Source organism: Tachypleus tridentatus, chromosome 4 (genome assembly GCF_004210375.1).
Source record: "Tachypleus tridentatus isolate NWPU-2018 chromosome 4, ASM421037v1, whole genome shotgun sequence".
Taxonomy (NCBI): Eukaryota; Metazoa; Arthropoda; class Merostomata; order Xiphosura; family Limulidae; genus Tachypleus; species Tachypleus tridentatus.
In genome coordinates this window covers 48,527,018-48,540,563 of record NC_134828.1, presented here as the reverse complement: position 1 = coordinate 48,540,563, position 13,546 = coordinate 48,527,018, and positions in this window count along the sequence as shown.

Sequence of the window (13,546 nt, the reverse complement as noted above, 5' to 3'; positions counted from 1 at the left end):
TAATTCTAATTTATAATTAAATTTAAGGCTCAAGTATTATGATGATATTCTTAAGTAATGATTAATGTTTTGCAACAATAACTTCCGATGTTTAAGTGAAAAAGAAAAAATCCATGTTATGTTACACTTCAGGTATAAGGTAACATCAATATTCCATGCATTTAGATTTAGGAAAATAATTAACAGTTCATTTTGTGAGATACAACTTCATAACTAAGTGAAATTAACAGTTTTAAGTTCATTAATAGTTTATGTTTTAGGCTTAAAATTTAAATAAAGGTCCATGTTCTGTAATAGTAGTTTAAAGTTATAATTAATGGCCAGGTTGTTAAACACTTTAGATTTAAATTTCTGGTGCTTGTATTGATATAACATTAATATTTAGAGTGAGATTAATAGCCTTTGTACCATGACAGTAAATCAGATTTCATGTGAAATTTTCCTGTGACAGTAATATAGTATACAAAATGAAATTAATTATCTTTGTATAGAGACACTTGAGGTTCAAAGTAAAATTAATAATTCATAATTTATTATATTAATCTCATATTTTATGCAAAACTATTATTTTAAAAAAATTGCATTCCATTTTTGTTTCAGACATTTTTATTTGCATGTACACACAAAAGCAATTCATTTGTATGTCTTACTACAATCAGTAAATATTGTGAATTATAGCAACTTCAAAACAGTCATTTTTGAAATACTTTTAATGGACTTCATAACTCACCATTAACATTATGTTAAGATCATAAAAGCTAGAGATAAAATTTGGATCTCTTCTTGTTGAAGTAAATTTGAAATGCAAGCATTTAAAAATAAAAATTTAATGTTTTTAATATGATTATGATGATTTTTAAATACCAGATGGAACCTTTGGTTATCTTTTTTGTATTTGGCAAAAAGTTGTATTTCAAAAGACTCTGCATCATGATGATTTATAGAAACTTTAAATATTTACATAAAATTTTTGATAGGTATATTTGGACTGTAATTTGCAGTTTTAGCATAACTTGTTAATTGTGCCAGACTTCTCTGTATTTTTAAACAAATTAGTAACTAGCCTAGTGCATAAGTAGCATTGGAAACTCAAAGACGCAAGTTTAACAGTAAACACCAAAATGTTTTATTTATTAAATTAAAATATATGGCATGACGCAAGACTCAATGGAGAAAAACAACTAAAAATATATTACTTCGCTACCCAGTGAGAAAGAAAACAGGCTGCGAAGCAACGACTAGTAAGATAATATGTACATGTACATTTTAGGAAATGTGTGCAAGTATTATACGTACTGACAATCTGCTTTTCCCAAATTGATAAACTCAACCACAAATATATATACATATATATGTAGGGGCGTAGATTTTTTACATCCTATGGGGGGGGATGGTTTTTGCAACCACTTATGTGGACTGTTCAATTTGCAAATTGGTAATATCTGATTACGTGAACCTGAAAGCTGTAAACATGCAGTCACAGAGTAATCTTGTTGCCAACGATACTTGCATGTATACTTAGGCCTACTGACTGATACTTACGAACTATCGCTTAGATCGAAAAGCTTAGAAGCACGCCTTTATTGAAGATGTAGACTTCGGCTACTGAAAAAGCCTACATCTAGGCCTAATTATGCAATTCGATTGGTAGGAACACGAGAATCACAAGAACAAACACAGTTTGTAGGTCTGTGATGCAACAAAACAATTCAACAGAACAAACTGTAGGGGGGATGATTGTATGCACTATACCCCCCACCTAAAATGAAGGGGTGATGTATACATTCCATCCCCCCAGGATCTACGCCCCTGTATATATGTAAACTAAGTATCACAATTAGCAAACTTGTATTTGGAATTTTTAACTTATTGCAAAATAATTAAAATATGTCAGCTTTTAACTGTACTTTGAAAGTATTATGTGATTGAGAACTCTTATCCCAGCATTATAAAATACAAATGCAATTTGAAGAGACAGTATCCATGACGCTGCAGATATCATTAGATGCAGTGCACTGACTATTATGTTTGTATGCAATCTTGTGATATGCTTGAAAATCATGGGACTACTGAACAGATAGATATTTACGATTAAAGATATCACGTACATTCCAGTATACTATTTTTATTGCTATGTCAAACTGTGTTCATTATTTATAAATAATTTTTGACGTAAGCCGCATGCTTTACTCTAGTATCTCACGTTTAAAAATTCAGATGCTCACATAAACCAAATTTGTTTCAGTTTACCGAAGTGGTCATCACAAGTTGAAATTTTATTAACTTTTCACACAAACAGCACATATAGACAGTATATTCGAGTCTGTACTATTACCTATAAGCCGTTTGTTTTTTTTGTCTTAAACACAGATAGCTTTCATAGCTTTCGGTAAATAGAAAATGTGATAACGTACGAACGGACTTAGGTTTTTAGTACTCTAGAGAATGTTTTGTAACGGTGTAAGAACTTTGTCTTATAGTACAGATATTAAAGAACATTGTGAAACTTCTAATATTTTTCAAGTAGTAAAACCTGCAACAAGATAAATAATATTGAGCTTCAGTTCGTCAGTGGTAAATATGTGGACTAGCGAAACAAAAATCTGTAGCTCGATTTTCGCGGTGAACGGAGCGCATTTAGCCCATTGTATAGCTTTCTGTTAAAAAAACAACAACAAAGTATTAACTTGTATTGAAAAATTAAATGTTTTGAAGGAGGTAGAAAAATCGATATTTATTTTACACACGATTAACTTTATGCCACCTAATAATTTATACTTCTTGTACTTACCTTTATATTTTTATTAATATAAATCTCCCCAAATCTGCACACTATAAATTTGATTATGTTAAAAAAGTTTCGATGAAGTGATGTGCAGAGAAGCTTGTTTGAACAATAATGTTTCTGACACGTATTTACAAAAGGTAGGTTGTGTTTAGCCTAATAGCTAGCATATGAGGTCGCGGTTTGAGGGTCCAAGGATCCAGATGTAATGTCGTTGAACACATTCGATACTGTCAAGTATAAGCAGATGATAGCCGTTTATGTGGTTTAACCCTTTGAACACTGCATACCTCATTACTCGTTACGTATTACATACTACTAATTTCTAATATATTAAGTGAAAATTACAAAATTTGGTAGACTACTAAATATTACAAGGCTTTTGTACAGGAAAACCAGATTTTATGATGAAGTGTATTTAACACTGAAAGGGTTAAAGAGCTGAGGAGACCGTGCATGTAGGTGCTATTGGCTAGTTAGCCTGAATTTTCCAATTTGTAACGGATAATTCTTACTGAATGTGTAATATATATATGTGAAAATCAGATTTTTGTACATATTTAATGAATTTTGCAGAAAGCATGATTATAACTATGCTACTTATTAATTAATTTGTTTAAGGTAATTTATGAAACAAATATAAATATGATATAGGTATTTGTTTTTTTTTCTTCCACTTGAGTAGTATTTTAAGGAAATAAATTGCATCTTGAATGTTGTCTTTATACGTGTTTCTCGACAATTTGATGGATTATATAATTTTGACGTTAGGATTGGCAGCTGTTTACATTACCCGATGATTTTTATATCAAAAGTGCTAATTACATGAACTTTATAAATATTTCTTGCTGACTTAAATCAGGAGTGATGTTACTTGTCTAGTCTTTACGCTTCAGTAATAATTTTACGAATTGATTTCTTTAAGCTTTATATTTTGGTTACTATGACTTAGTGCCATTTTACGGCACCTTCCATAAGTTTATCCATACATGATGGCCCGGCATGGCTAAGCGTGTTAAGGCGTGCGACTTGTAATCTGAGGGTTGCGGATTCGCATCTCCGTCGCGCCAAACATGCTCGCCCTTTCAGCAGTGGGCGCGTTATAATGTGACGGTCAATCCCACTATTCATTGGTAAAAAGTAGCCCAAGAGTTGGCGGTAGGTGGTGATGACTAGCTGCCTTCCCTTTAGTCTTACACTGCTAAATTAGGGCCGGCCAGCACAGATAGCCTTCGAGTAGCTTTGTGCGAAATTCCAAAACAAACAAATCTTTTATACAGATGAATGTGAAAGGAGAGGTTTATTCAATTATAAGGCTGTTAATATCTGTGTGTACAGATTTTAAAAAGAAAAGTTTCAATGTTTGACATGTGATAAGTTATATTGAAATCATGTTTTCATGATGTACTACTTCTCCACAAATTACATTTGATTACTTTTCCAACATCACAACGCCGAGCACGGCATGCCGGATTGTGGAACGGAGGTGATCTGGTTTGCATTAAATTAGGTCTAGCATGGCCCAGTGGTTAGGGCGCCCAACTCTTAATTTAAAGTCACGGGTTCGAACCCCAGTCACCTCAAACATTCTCGCCCTTTCAGCCGTGCGGGCGTTATATGTACGGTCAATCCCACTATTCGTTGGTAAAAAGACTAGCCCAAGAGTTGACGGTAGGTGTTGATGACTAGCTGCCTTCCCTCTAGTCTTATCTTACACTGCTAAATTAGAAACGGCTAGCGCAGATAGCCCTCGCGTAGCTATAGGCGCGAAATAGCCAGATGGTTAAGGTATTCGACTCGTAATCGTAGCTGTCGTGTAGCTTTGTGAAAATTCAAAACAAACAAATTGCCCTCTTTGTCTCCTCCGAGATCGCACAAGCTCTGTTAATTATCTCATGGATAGGGTCGAAAAGAACAGAAGATAATGAGTCTGTACGATTCGAATAGAATTTACAGTAATCAGTCATTACTTAATTACTAAACTTAAGTCATTACAACATATTTGTGATAAAACTTGCCACTATTTTAAACAATCACTAATATTCCCATGTGATATAGTTTTTAGGACAAGCATGCCAAATTAATTTACAACATATATAAAGTATTTGAATATTGTTATGATCAGTTGAACAGTACTGAGAAACTGACGAAACTTGTAGCATTTCATTTAGCTTTTAAAAGGTAAATAGACAAAACAAAACATACATTTCATTTAGCTTATAAAAGGTAAATAGACAAAACAAAACATTATTTATCTTTGATAATTGACTGACAGTTTACTAGCATGTAGCATTACCGCCATTTTATTAAAGCTCCACAAGCAGTTGGTTAAAGTGCAATATAATTGAAAAGTAAACCTCTGCAATTATTCGACAATCTAATGCAAGTTATTAAAGTTGTTCTTGGAGGTCCTGAAGTGCTGGACCGTTACTTGGAAAATCCAGTTTCTAAACTTGTTTTAGTTCTTACTGTAATGACACGAGGCACCAGATCTCGTGTAGTCAGACTATCCAATCATTTCGTTAGTGCCTTGTAACTTTTAAGTGGTCTTGTGAGTTTTAGTTAATGAAAGGAATGTTATGAAGTGTTTGTTTATCATATTGTTTATTTTTACTCTGTTTATGAGTAATTACTGGAAGAGTTGTTTTCTTTGAATTTGTGCGTACATTAATTTATGACTGTCCATTTAATGCAAATATTCAGTTTATTCGAACGTAATAGTGTACTGATTCGATTGATGTTGAGGAATTTTAGTTGCTAATTATTTAGAACGAAAATAGTTTTTTTGTGATAGATCTGACCACTTAAACGCTTCTAGTGGCGCAGATTATTAGTTATTATGAAAATTAGGCATTATTTTGCCGAAAATAATTAATCAATTAGTAAATATAGTTTATACTATATAAACGTACTTTGAGTGCTTTACTGTTAAGAATTATAACGTGCGCAACTTCTAAGCAGTTCAGATGCTATATTGGTAATATTTTTATATTTTACAGATAGAGGAAGAAATCAGTGGTTTCTATTAACAATTAACTTACTGTTTATTATACCGTACACACTCTGTACATGCAATTCTCGTTACTGTTTCCTGTTCCGTTTAAAAAATCAAGCCAAACATTTGTTTGTTCTACCAATGCCAAATTTCACAACCCGACTATGGTCAGTGCAATCGACGTTTGGAAAATTTATATTTGTCAGAAAGAATAATTAAAAGAGTTCATGAACGGGAAGTTTTTGATTCGTGATGTGTACTTGACAAATGACATTAGCTTCAAATGGACTGTCTGGAAAACGACATAAGAATGAAATATTATTGTCTAGATCTAATTATCTCCGGGCAGAAGTATACATCCACACAAATGCACTCATAGAGTATGTCATGCCATACTTTGACATACAAGGATTAAGCAAACTGTTTTAGACAGTCTTTTTTTATACTTCAGCAAGACTATGTTTAGTAATACATTGGAGATGAGAAAATTCTATGGCTATAACGTTCGTTATTGGTGTTTGTCATCATCAGTGCCATTTTCGAGATCGGGATATATCCCAGAACATTCTTAGGGGAATATATGATTTTATGTGAAATTACATTTTTGTCACTGTGAAACAATAAAAAAATTATTAATTGATTTTTTTAATTTGTTGTTTGACAATATTGAACGTTTCCATCTGGTTTTTCACAATTTAGTAGTTAACAAGATTGGGTGATTTGTCAGTTCTGACGGATTGATTAATTGGGTATTTTATAATGGTTTATCAGTACAAAGTGTTTGACAAGATTATGCTGTTTCAATGGTATATTAATACAGAGAGTTTGATAAAATTGGGTGGTTTGTAATGGTTTATCAGTATTATGTGTTTGACAAGATTCGATGATTTTTGATACTACAGTGAACAGGTTTTAATTTTTTCAGTTTATGCTTTACGCGCAAGTTTTGCAGAGGCCATAAGACTCCTGGTATTCGACACACTTGATATTAAGGCCCTGAAAATTCTACCGAAGTGTTTGAAGAGAGCAGAGCCTTAGGATAGCGTGTTGAACTGTGGAATGAAGAGTCCATGTTTTGAAGCGCATTGACGTTGAACACGTTCATAGTTAAAAGTGTACAATGACTATAGGAAAAACAAAGAGTCAATGCAGGGGTGTTGTGGGCTAAGTGACTAACGAACCGAACTGAGAATCCTGAAGTCTGTGGTTCGTGTTTTTTGTCCCAAAAATTTTCTCCACCCTTTGGTCAGTGGGTGTTACAAGAATAATGATCAGGTCATATCATAGTATTCAATTAGAATAGCCCGAGAGATGACGGTAATTGCTGTTGACTTGGTCCCCTCCATCTATTGTATCGATTCAAATTGGTCACGACTTGCGCAGATAGCTTTTATATAGGTTTGCGCAAATTTTCGAAACAAACCAAATCGCTAATTAATAATTTAAAATTAGAGAAAACTGTCTTGGGGATCTCTGACCTGACCTTACTTGCACATGAGATATCATTCAGTTTGAAAATTTTAATTTCATTATAAATTTTAGTCAACATATAGATATGGAATACGGTATTGTAGAAAACAGCGTTCCTACACATTTCCGTCACACTAAAGATGCTCGCTCTTTCAGCTGGGGGAACGTTATAATGTTAGTCAATCTCACTATTCATTGGTAAAAGAGTAGCCCAAGAGTTGGCAGTGAGTGGTGATGACTAACTGTCTTCCCTCTAGTCTTACACTGCTAAGTTAGGGACGGCTAGCACAGATAGCCCTCGTGTAGCTTTGGGCGAATTTCAAAAACAAACAAACAAAACGCTGAATAATCCGATTTTAGTTAAAACAAGATTTCAAAGAAAATGTACATGAAAATGGTAGGTAAGGTGTTTAATCTTGATGTTCGTGATGTGAGCTAATCCTGTTATATGAAATTAAATATTTATTTATAGGAATTTTGTAATTAAAGATATTAAAATCTTTGACTCTAGAATTACCAATGAGGTCAATATGAACTACATCGGCTTTTGTTCTTTTAAACTTGTATATTTATAGAATAGTTATCCGCATTATTGTTCGTTCATTATGACAGTTTTTTTTTAAATGGTCCTTAATAACCTCGAAATCACATACCAAAATAAAAAGCAAACACCATTAGTATTGCAGTTGTATTGCAGTAAGTTGTTTACTGCAGCTACATTTTACTTTTATATTGAGTGTTATAACAGGCAAAAGTATAAAATTAGACAATATCATGCTGTACGTGGATCCTACCGGTAATGACGAGTACAAAAACAAGTCAGTTATTTTCAATATAGTGTGTAAACTTACACATACAATTGTAAATAAATTCCAGTTTTCGTGTCTCACGAACTTAAAGTAGAATCTTTAAGTTTAGCTTTACGAATTTAGTTAGAATGATGAAGGTTGTATTAGTAAGCAAAGTAAAGCTTATCACTTGTTGTTGAGACGTAATATGGCGGCTGTGCACTTTGCACTCTTACTAAAGCATTGGCCCGGCATGGCTACGTGGTTAAAGCACTCGACTCGTAATCTGAGGGTCGCGGGTTCGAATCCCCGTCACTTTAAACATGTTTGCACTTTCAGTCGTGGGGGCATTATAATATTACGGTCAATCCCACTATTCGTTGGTAAAAGAGAAGCCCAAGAGTTGGCGGTACGTGGTGATCACTAGCTGCCTTCCCTCTAGTCTTACACTATTAAATTAGGGACAGCTTGCGAAGATAGCCCTCGAGTAGCTTTGAGCGAAATTCAAAAAACAATCTGAAGCATTTGCGTATGGGCAGCTGATCAAGGATATTTTTTTAATGGAAATGTGTGTAATTTTATCCTGTTTAGAATTAGAACTATTGTACTTGTAACGTTGTAATTTTATCGTTATTATAACATTGTGAAAGGGTTAACCTTTACCTTGTAAAAGTTTTAATAACTAAACTACCTATTTTATAGATAATTAATATGTTATCAGACATCAATATCATACTTTCAGTGGTGAATATTTTGCATAAAAAACTTTCATCGTATTGATTGAGCCCCACAGCGGCTTACCTGCGAACTTACAACGCTTCAAACGGAGTTTCGATACCTGTGGTGGGCAGAGCACAGGTAGCCCTTTGTGAAGCCTGATACTGAATTATAAACAAACAAATTCATATTGAATGAGGTGCGCGCAAATTTACGATTGTTGTATACTTGGAGAGAAACTCGTGCTTTGTGTATGACGTATTACTAATATTATTTACGTACTGGAACATAGTTTATGGAAAAAAAACGAATGCAGAACGAATTGAATTTGCGAATTTCGCATATAAAATGTGCTGTACCATTTGAACCACGGCGCAACGATGTTTGTGACATATGAAGCATTATTAGATGGAATATTACATGTATGAGAATAATGTGTGTTTCAAATAGATTATGTGTGTGTGTTTTTCTTATAGCAAAGCCCCATTAGGCTATCTGCCGAATCTATCCAAGGGAATCGTTGCAAATCCGTGGACTCAGTTATACCAGCGAGGGACGTTTAAATAATGTTGTGTTGTTGTATTGGGTAATAAATAAGCACAAAATGGGGTGTTTGTATTTATAGTTAAAGTGAAGCGTACAAACGCAGTATATCAGTGTACACATTTTTTGTAGAAAAATTTTGTCTTTATGAATAACTGCTTTTTTTATGTACAATATTTACATTTTTTTTCCTTGATCAAATTCTTAATAAAGGGACGTTACAAAATAGTAAATTTTTTTTATTTGTAGTATGAAGAAGAATAAAAATCAACTATCCTCGTTAGTCTTGGTCGCTGTTTCACTTATTTTTTTCCTTCCCTAACGGTATCAATGAGTTTAGGCCTAACCGTCGATTTTTAGGCACATATTTTGGGGTAGTTGAAAATCTGTAACAGTTATAAAATAGTGAATTATTAAAATTATTATTTCAAGAAATGTAAAAATCAGCTGTATTTATTTTTCGCTATTTCACTTATATATATATATTTCTATAATGAAATCAAATATTTTCTTTTTTTTACTTTCCCTAAAATATTAATAGAGCGTTGGGTCTACCACCACCAAAAACGTATCAAATGTATCATTTCCCCAAATGCATAAACTTGTTTTATTCTTACGAATATTTTTTAAACTGTAGTTGTTTAAATTGCGATTATTTGGACCTATATATCCCAACCGTGTTTCCTCCTAAACTCCGCAAACTAAATAAAATAAAACAAGAAATGGCTTATTTATAATCAGTCTCTGGTTTCTGTGTGTTTTTGTTTTCTGATATTCCCTCTGTTTAAGTTCAAACATTAATAGTGAATTTTTAGCCATGGCATAATGGCTTATAGAATGGCTCTGTGTTTGTTCTTTTTCAAAATAAACTTTTAGCTCATAACACATCATCTCTTGACCAATTTGAGATCTAATTACAGTTTGGGACTGTTAGATGTTATAATTTATCTCTAGCGAGTTCCCGATTTATTATGTTACGTATTTTAATTTAGTAGTAATTAATTGAATGTTGATTTGCATCAAATTTATATTTGCCAATAAGATTGATACACAGAGCTGTCTTTCCTAACTTAAATGGCCCGGCATGGCCAGGTGGAATAAGGTGTTCGACTCCTAATTTGAGGGTCGTGGGCTCGAATACCGGTCGCACCAAACGTGCTCGCCCTTTCAGTTGTGGGGGCGTTATAATGTGACGCTCAATCCCACTATTCCTTGGTAAAAGAGTAGCCCAAGAGTTGGCGGTGGGTGGTTATGACTAGCTGCCTTCCCTCTAGTTTTACACTGCTAAATTAGGGACGGCTAACACAGATAGCCCTCGAGTAGCTTTGTGCGAAATTCAAAAACAAACAAACATCCTAACATAAATGTATTTTAATATACAGAAAACAATACAGTTTATAATAACAGTTGTTACAAATAATTATTTATAAATAAAATTTTAATAAACTTACAAACAATACTGAGTTTTCTATCTGGTCTGGAATTGAATGTTTTATCAACGGTGGATCATAATGAGCAAATTAGTTCAGTGTTGATACACAGGTACTCTTCATTTGACAGGAAGCTAGCTGGCTCTATTCTTGACTAACCTAACACTTTTTTTCAAGCTGACTTTTAATCGAGGAAGATATTACATACACACATAGCATACTGTTGATTCTTGCACTTGAGAATCTTCTACAAATCTAGAGAATAGGCAGGACTTTCGATAGAAACATTTAACAATACAAGTGACATTCATTTCTAAACATATATATTTAACTAAAACAAACATCAATATTAAATATGTAGCAATAAATCCGCTACAGGATTGATGTATTGACCATGCTCAAGGTCTCGTTGGTTAATTTGCTCTAATCCTGCCTAAAATGATTTCAATTTCATGATAGGCTGGTAGAGATCCTGATGAGTAATAAAGTCGAATCGGTTACATGCGCATCCCACGCTTGGTATTGCTGCCAGTCTGGTGTACAAACAATATAGCTAATATAAAGGAGAAAAAAGTATCATGGATTAATTTCTTCTAATCACGCCTGAAATAATTTAACGTACTGCGGCTATGGAAGACACCCTTTCCTTTGTGTTACTGTGTCAGAGTTTTAAATGTGAGTGGGCTTAGGATTCTTTAACACTAGGTGTCTGGGAGTTCTTGATGACAAAATTGAAAAAACGAATGGACAGCGCACAATTCACCTGCACTTATGTACATTATAGGATATTGGTTGTATTTAAGATTCTAAATATATTTTTCTTTTGACAAATGTTCACTCGGGGTGATTCAATTACTTGAGAATCAAATTGATAAGATGAAATATTTTTCTCTACTCTTATCAAAATAGTATCGTGAATAATTCGCTTGCGTTATCCCGTGAGTTACAATAGTTGTATCCTGAACGTTAAGTAATTGTCTCCTTTTCATCAACGTCCACATAGATGAATTCAATTATTTTAGAACATCCTGTGACGAGACAAATTGTTCTCCTTATCCCTATTCAGTTGTGAAGCTCATTTTAAAATAGCACATGTTGCGACTAATCACTGTAGCTAATTTCACGTTTTCTAACTTTTTCGACTGATCTTTACCTTCACCTAAATTGCTCTTACGCGGTCACCTATGTAAATATATCGTTTTTACTGAGGCCTCGAACTTTTTGTAAACTGTGACAGCGATGCTAAAATGTAACAATACCTACTTAAGGAAGGTAATGCTAAAAATTCTAATAATCGATAACTTTACGTCAACAGGACTAAAACACCTGAATCACAATTGCAACGTACGACTGTTATTTCCCGAATTACGTAACCAAACCTGTCATAACTATTGACTTTAAAATTGCATTTAACTCTTTTGGTATGAAAAGTAAATAATCAGTAAATATTAAATCACCAAATAAATTAAATAATAACTCTTAAATTAAACTATCTTTTATTTAGTCAACACTTCATACTAGGCTATCCATGACAAGCCTCATTCATGAGCGGGATAAAGAGAAATACATTTTCTGAACATCCCCGGTTGCCTTTGGTCCTGAACCGTTTATGAGTTTTGGGTCAAATAACTCAACTTCGAATTACTACTAATGTAGTCAGTCGACATTTAGGAACGTATATTGAAAAATGTGGAAATATATAATTGTTATAAAATAGTAAATTGTTTAGAAATATGAAAAGAAGACAAAATATCAACTGTTGTCATGTGTTTTGTTTTTGCAATTTTTTCATGTATATTTCTAGAAATTATATTTCTATTTCATCTGCAAACTTGTAATTATTTTCTTTCATTCAATATATTATCTCTAGAGCATCGAAAATGAATGAAGTGGCAGTGACTAATTAATGCTAATTGGGTAAATAATAGTGGATAAATTTCTGCTTTTCGTACATAGGTATTTAAATTTTAAGACTAATTGTTTATTTTTAGACGCCTGTTGGAATTTATGCCGATATACTAATAACATAAAACGTGTAAGTAAAAAAAAGCTAAATGTGTATCTTTCCTTATTTGTTTGTTACATAAATAACTGTCTTTTACAGAAAAACATGACTCAGAATATGGTATTTTGGTAAAGAGAAAACTAATTACTTAATTGTTACAAAACGATATTTTCATTTATGATTTATTAATAAACAATTGGCAGCACAACAAACGTATAGTATTGGAAACAATTACAAAAGTTGCCTCATCTTCCATAATGTCGTTTAAGATAAAAAGGAGCCCGTGCTTTCGTTTTTTTACCACAATGGACAAATTAAGCGAAAATTGAAAACAAAACTGCATTCTAAGCGATTCACATCACAATTATTGAGCCCATTAAGTCCGAAAAGCATAATTATAAATGTTTATACATAACACAAGTTCGAACTCAGTAATGAATAAAATAAAAGAAATAAAAATAAAATCTGCAACCTAAAAGATTTGTATCACAGATTTTAGGCGTATGGATTATTATTATGTCATATTCGTTGGCAAAATAGTAGTACAAGAATTGGCGGTGGATTGTGATCTAACTTCCAAGTATATCATTGCTAAATTACGGACGGTTAGCACATGTAGTCTTCGGGTACCTGTGTACGAAATTCAGAAACAGCGAATTTGAAATACAAAAATAAATTAGAGCTAAAAGGGTAAAACAGATTTCTTTGAAGTATAAGTTAAAACTTTACCTGAAGTAAATGCCACATAAATCTATAAAAATGAATTGGAAAGTGGTATAAAAGCAAAGAATAATTACTCGAAAAAGTTATATT